Below are 7,329 nucleotides of genomic sequence, written 5' to 3'. Positions count from 1 at the left end.
CGCACTGAGGGGGCCTGGCGGCGCATGAGCATTATGCCCGCCCGGGGAACTACGAAGATGGTGCCTGAGCTGGCGCCATCTTCGAGGTAGAGTAATTCCCCTCCTTGTTCGTGGTTTCAATTCCTCCTGGCCAACTTCGATCTGAAAGTATTGCATGGAAAGTAAACTAGTAGTTCGTAAGTTTTAAAATACTGTGCTGTTCTAAGAAATGTGATGAAATCTCAGCTCCCTCCCACCTGAGCAAGTAAATGATCTCTTGGTTCAGCATAATACACGTTCCTTATATATGGCACCTGCTCCTTAATCACTTAGTGGCCGCCTCTGTTATTAAATCAATTGGTTACTGCAGTGTTTGTGTTCAGCTAACCCTTATTTTACTTTATAAGGACCCCAAAGTGCAAAAGTAGAATTGTTGGTTTTGGATAAGCCAAAGCAAAGCCATAAAGGTCTTCCTTTAAATAAAAAGGTCAAAGTTATCAATTAGGAAAGGAAATTGTTTGATGAGGTTGCTAAGATCTGCCATAAGAATGAGTTTTCTAATCGCGAAATTGTAAATAAGGGAAAAAAATGTGTGCAAACTGCAATAGTTAGAGCCATGATGCACATAAAAATGCTTGGTTGGAGTTCCTGTCGTGGCTCAGTGGTTAACAAATCTGACTAGGAACCATGAGGTTGCAGGTTCGATCCCTGGCCTTGCTCATGGGTTAAGGATCCAGCATTGCTGTGAGCTGTGGTGTAGGTTGCAGATGCCGCTGGGATCTGGTGTTGCTGTGGCTCTGGTGTAGGCTGGTGGCTGCAGCTCCGATTAGACCCCTAGCCTGGGAAACTTCATTTGCCACAGGAGCAGCCCTAGAAAAAGGAAAAAAGACACACACACACACACACAAAAAGTTTTTGGTTAAGAATGAAAAGGCAGAGAGTTCCCCTGGAGGCCCAGACGGTTAAGGACCCAGTGTTGTCACTGTACTGGCTCAGGTCTCTGCTTTGGCTCAGGTTTGATGATCCCTGGTCCCTGGAACTTCCACATGCTGCAGATGCAGAAAAAAAAAAAAAAAAAAAGACCGAAAAGGCGTTAAGTTTGTGGGTGGAGGACATGAACAAAATACTTACTATGAATGACAACATGTTGCACCAGAAAGCACTGAGCCTGTTGTCAAATCCAAGTCCATGTGTCTGACTCACAGTGAGGCCAAACAAAGTAATAGACCAGAATTTGGAGCAGAGAAAGATTTCTTGCAGGATGGAGCAAGAAAGTCAGATTGTATTCAAAAGGCCCCAGTGGCTTTCAGGGAACAGATTTTTAAAGGCAATGTTTGGAGTGAGGTCCCAAGTTTCTTCTGACTGGTTGGTGGTCAGATAACAAAGTGGTGTTTCAGGAAACTTAATTATCAACCCTCTGGTTCCAACCAGTCTGGGGTCTACATACTTGCGGTCAGCACATAGTCACTTCTGCCACAGGGTGGGGGTGGGGTGTCTTTGTTTCTGCATAACAACTCTAAGACAGGTGTCAGATTGTTATGTGTTGCCCTTGAGAAGGAACTGGGACTCTGTTTTATCACTAAACTGTTGTTTCTTTTCTTTTCTACTTCTTTCTTTCTTTCTTTCTTTCTTTATTTTCTATTTTGGCTCTCTCATGGTTTATGGAATTCCAGGGCCAGGGATCAGATCCCAGCTGCAGTTGCAACCTATGCCACACCTGCAGCAATGCCTGATCCTTTAACCCACTGTGCTGGGCCAGGTATTGAACCTGCATCCTGGTGTTGCAGAGATATCTCACTGCACCACAGTATGAACTCCTGAACTATTGTTTCATGATTGCTTTTCCTTTTCTTCAGCATTCCCTCACTTCCCTAATTAGCAACTGCTTGAATCTGCTCTTTGGGACTCAGGAGAAGCCTAGGAGGCTAAAGCTTGTTTCCACAAACAAGAAAAAGGGGGGGACATGCAGGGGCTTTTGTACCAGGGAGGACCCCGCCAAATCCTCTCAGTTTCAGACCTATAGGAAGACTTCAGCAAGGGATCCCCTGAAGTGAGTAACACCAAGCCATATTCTACAAGGAAGGATGGTTACATGGACTCAGGGATAGTTTGGACTGAAAAATATAAAAATAACAGAGAGGCTGTGGGCTGTGTCTGCTGATGAAGAAGCTGCTGCCAGGTTTCCAGCAGAGTTGAGGAAGTTGATTGAAGAGAAGGGATGAAACTGAAACCCAACAGGACCCTGTGAGGCCTTCCTGCTACAAAAGCCTTTCGATGTCCCCATTTCTTGTTTATAGGGAAAAGGCTTCAGCCTCCTAGACCTTCTGTGAGTTCCAAAGGGCAGATTCAAACAGTTACTAAGCAGGGATGTGAGGGAATGCAGAAACAGGAAAAGCAGACAAACAATAGTACAGTGATACAGCTCCTCCTCAAGGGATATACATAACAAATATCCTTGGGTTCTTCCACTGGAACAAAGTCTCCGCTCAGGTGGAGGATAACTTCACACGGAATACAAGATTCCAGGAGCTTCGTCCTGCTACCTCACCATCAACCAACCCCAAAAGTTGCACACCCTGCAAACCTCACCCCAAATTTTGCCTATAAAAACACTTCCCCGAAAACCAACTGGGAGTTGAGGTTTTCTTTGAGCACAAGCCACTTGTTCTCCTTGTTTGGCCCTTGCACTAAAACTTTCTCTGCTCCAAACTCAGACATTTGGGTCGGTTTGGCTTCATTTTGGGGCCCACAAACTTGTGTTCAGCAACAAACCTACCTTCATAAAGTGCAAAAGAAGACACTAGGTCCTAAAACGTGGAAGGACAGATTAATTCTGGTACTACTGGCAACACAGCAGGGCATATACGTTAAAGGCAGGAATTGCATACAAAGGGAAGAATCACCAGCCCTCAAAAACAAAACCAAGAATTATCTGTCCACAGATTATTCTGACAACATAATCAGGTGACAGCTATCTTGTTTAAGGAATGATACCACCAATGCTTCATTCCACAAGTGAAAAATACTTAGAAAAGAAAGGGTTGGAATTTAAAATCCTGCTACTAATAGACAATGTCCCTAGCCATCCTGAATCTATTTGCTATGAAAATAAAAATTTCAAAGTTGTGTTTTTACCTCAGTACAACCTCACAGCTTCAGCCACTTGACCAGGGCATCATTTGGTTTGTCAAGGCCACATACACCCACCTGGTAATTGATTACGTTCAATCAGCAATGAATGCAGCCCTGGAAATCATTCATTCTTGCTGATGCAATAACACCCTTTGAAGTTGCAATGGGTGAGTTAAAACCAGAAATTGTAAATGTCTGCTGGAAAAACCTATGGTGTGAAGTTGTGAATGATTTTAAAGGTTCCTGAAGCTCGATGGAGAAGTTAGGAAACTCACACAGCAGGACAAGGTGGTGGGGAAAGATTCGTGGACAGGCTTGATGCAGTGGGAGAACACACTGAAGGTCATTGCCATCAAGGAGTGTTAACAAGTGAGGAATTGGAGTTCCCGTCGTGGCTCAGTGGTTAACGAATCCAACTAGGAACCATGAGGTTGTGGGTTTGGTCCCTGGCCTTGCTCAGTGGGTTAAGGATCCAGCGTTGCCATGAGCTATGGTGTAGGTCGCAAACATGGCTCGGATCCCGCATTGCTATGGCTCTGGCATAGGCCGGTGGCTATAGTTCCAATTAGACCCCTATCCTGGGAACCCCATATGCCGCGGGAGCGGCCCCAGAAAAGGCAAAAAGACCAAAAAAAAAAAAAAGTGAGGAATTGGAAGGACTCATGGAGTCATCCACAGAGGAAGAGGAAGGTGAAGGAACTGAAGCAGAAGCAGCAACGTGGACGTCACTGAAATCTGCCGAAGAAAATTTCGGATCTCACAATTAAAGGGCAAAATCACGAAACATGATCCTCAGATGGAGAGACACGTCATAGTCACGCCTATGATCACCATCTGCAGCCAATACTTCAATGAGTTAAAGAGACAACAACTCCAATTGCAATGTTCTAAAAGCTCTCAGCAGAAAACCCTTCAACTGCTGTGATCCCCAACCACCAACATGGTCTTTCCCTGGCATCCAATCGTTGACATCGTCATGGCTTGATGCCCCTCCTTCTGATGTAGGGTCAGAAGGTCAATAGCAGCCTAATGCTGTGTGACAAGGCCTCTGTCATTCACCTCACTTACTTTCATCCCATAGGCATTGTAGTATTGTGAGAAGGGCAAGTACAGAACAATAAGATATTTTGAGTGAGACCGCATTGACCCAAATTTTATTACAGTATATTGTTATATTCTACTTTATTAACAATGTGCCTAATTTATAAACTTTATTGTAGGTGTATATATATGGGAAAACTTAGCAAATAAAGAGTTTGGTACTATCTTCAGTTTCAGGCATCCACTGGGGTCCTGGAACATATCCCCCTTGGTTAAGAGGGGAGTTACTATAGTTTTCTTTCTGCAGAATCTCCTTGGAGAAACTTAAATTAGAACTGCTCAGAAGGAGCATTGACTGCCAATGTCTGGCTGACTTCTTCCCTTCTGATGAGTCTCATCCTTGTGAAGGCCCTAAGAACCTTTGCAGGGCATGGCATCCTCCTCTGACATGGGCCCAGAGATGTACCTAAGGCTGCAGAGCGCCTAGCACAGTGCTTGGCCTGAAGAAAGGACTTAGCAGTAAATTATTGATGAATGCACCAGTAACTTAACCAGAATCCAAGACAGGGCTCCTAATTCCCAGTCCTCCATTGTATCACCTCAGCTACAACTGCCAGCCACACCATTTCCTTTTTTGAGTGCAACATGAGAAATGGAACCTTTTTCCAGAATGATTACAGTAAGCTGGACTACCTCCAAACTTGAATAACACCAACAGGTAGAGGACACAATCTCTTGAAAGAGTTTATAATTTCATCTAGTTTCTTTAGTGTGAAGTGTCACTGACTAAAACTAAGGTATTCCCTTAATTCTGGTAAATGGAACACATATTACCAAATACCTCAAAGGCTGAAACTGTCTATAATATTCATCAAGCACAATTCCTGAACCAAATTTGAGGAAAGGGAAAAATAAAAAAGCACAGCCTTTTTTATTATATGATTTATGTCTGTTAACATGTACTGAGTGCTATGTTGGTTCTAGTTGACCCTCCATTCCTATCCACACCTTCTAGGTTAGATTATTAACTCCCTCCATGCCCAAGTTCCCCATCTATAATGACAAAAAGTTGCGGTCTGAATGCATGCAGAATGCTCAGAGCTTAAGTATTATTCCTTTTTTTGTGCTCTATCTGGTATAGCTGTTGAAAACACAAAAACATACTTTGAGTTTAAACAAATTTTTACAACAAAAACAAATACAATAAATACAGTGGGGGGAGGTACAATCACCTTTAGAGGGAGCGGATCTCTCCTCATTTTACAGGCAAAGAAATCAAGGATAAGGATGAAGATTCACTCCAAACGCTTATACTCTTCTGGGATCGAACCTGAGCAGAAGCTGTGACCTGAGCCATAGCTGGCGAAACGCCCAATCCTTAACCCGCTGTGCCACAGCGGGAACTTCTACACTTTTTCCGTTACACTACTCTGCTTCAGAAAGAGTAGGCAATTACTCTGATTTTAAAAAGGTTTCCTCGGAGCTGTCCAGTGTCCCTTCTCACTCTACTCTGGACAATATTATTTATTCTTAATGCTTTAATAACTAGATATCAATAACTTTTTTTTTCTTTTGTCTTTTTAGGGCCACACCTGCACCATAATGGAGGTTCCCAGGCTAAGGGTGGAATTGGAGCTGTAGCTGCCAGCCTACACCAGAGCCACAGCAACGGAGGACCCAGCCACGCCTGCAGCCTACACCACAGCTCACAGAAACACCAGATCCTTAACCCATTGAGTAGGACCAGGGATTGAACCCGCAACCTCATGGTTCCTAGTCGGATTTGTGTCTGCTGCACCATGACGGGGACTCCAGTATCACTAACTTCTAAATTTTATCTCTAGTCCAGGTTTTTCTACCGAGGTTTTTTTGGTTGTTGTTGTCATTTTTGTCTTTTTAGGGCCACACCCGAGGCACATGGAGGTTCCCAGGCTAGGGGTAGAATTGGAGCTACAGCTGCCGGCCTATGCCAGAGTCACAGTACTGCCAGATCCAAGCTGCATCTGCAAGCTACACCACAGCTCACGGCAACGCCAGATCCTTAACCCACTGAGTAGGGCCAGGAGTCGAACCTGCAACCTCATGGTTCCTAGTTGGATTCGTTTCCGCTGCGCCACAATGAGAACTCCTCTACCCAGTTTTCCATCTGTATATCCAACAGTCTAGGTAACTTGTTTGGCACTCAAGTTGAGCTACTAGCTTTCCCATCTCATTAACTGATCTATTATTCACCCAGCTGTTAGAGCTATTCCCCCATCCCACCCCCCATCATATTGCTACCACTGTTTTAAACTTGCTGTATTTAATCTAACCCATATAGCATCTCTGTGATAAAGATTCTATTGTTCTTTCAACCTTATAGGTTAGAGGTTAAATAAATTTTTCTCAGTCAGTTATCAAGTGGCAGAGTTACACTTTTAACACATAGGCGACATGCCTGCTATATTCTAGACTCTGTTCCCACTCATCCACTACCAACACCCAGCACTGGCTCTCACTCCTCACCTCGGAAACTGCAATAGCCCAGTTGGTCTCTCATACCCACATCTCTTGCTTCTATCTATTCTCCAAATAGCAACTAGGGTGATCGTTTAAAAATAAGTTCTCTCCTCTTAAAACCTTCTAATGACTTGTCATTATCTTTGTCTCAGGTGGCTCTTACAATGGCAGTCAGCATTCATGCTTTACCAGTCTTTTTTTTTTTTTTTGGTTTGTTTTTTGGCACCACTCAGAGCATGTGGAAGTTTCCAGGCCAGGGATCAAACCCGAACCACGGTAATGACAATGCCAAGTCCTTAACTGCTAGGCTACCAGGGAACTCCCTTTTTTCTTTTCCTACAGAACGTTTCATTCTCTCAGGCCTTTGAAAATACTGCTTTTACCTCAAGTAACCGCCCCATATAATTCCTTTATCCTTCTCAAATCAACTAAAATATCACTTCTGTGGAGAAGTGGTCTTTTCTTGTTCCCTGTCCCCACTAGACTGTGAGTGAGCATCATGAAAAGAAGTCCCATGTCAGTTTTTGTTCTTTGCTCTCTCCCCAGTTCCTAGAACTATGCATAGCATACTGCAGGGGCTCTAAATATAATGAAAGAATAAAGAACATAGGTTAAAGCAAGGAGATGACACCTTTCACTAACTGGTGCTTAGGCCAAGGTTTAAGACTTAGGATAACA

The sequence above is a fragment of the Phacochoerus africanus genome, chromosome 3 (assembly GCF_016906955.1).
Source record: "Phacochoerus africanus isolate WHEZ1 chromosome 3, ROS_Pafr_v1, whole genome shotgun sequence".
In the NCBI taxonomy this organism is placed as follows: Eukaryota; Metazoa; Chordata; class Mammalia; order Artiodactyla; family Suidae; genus Phacochoerus; species Phacochoerus africanus.
The sequence above is the reverse complement of the archived record's forward strand: the minus strand, read 5'-3'. Positions refer to the sequence as shown.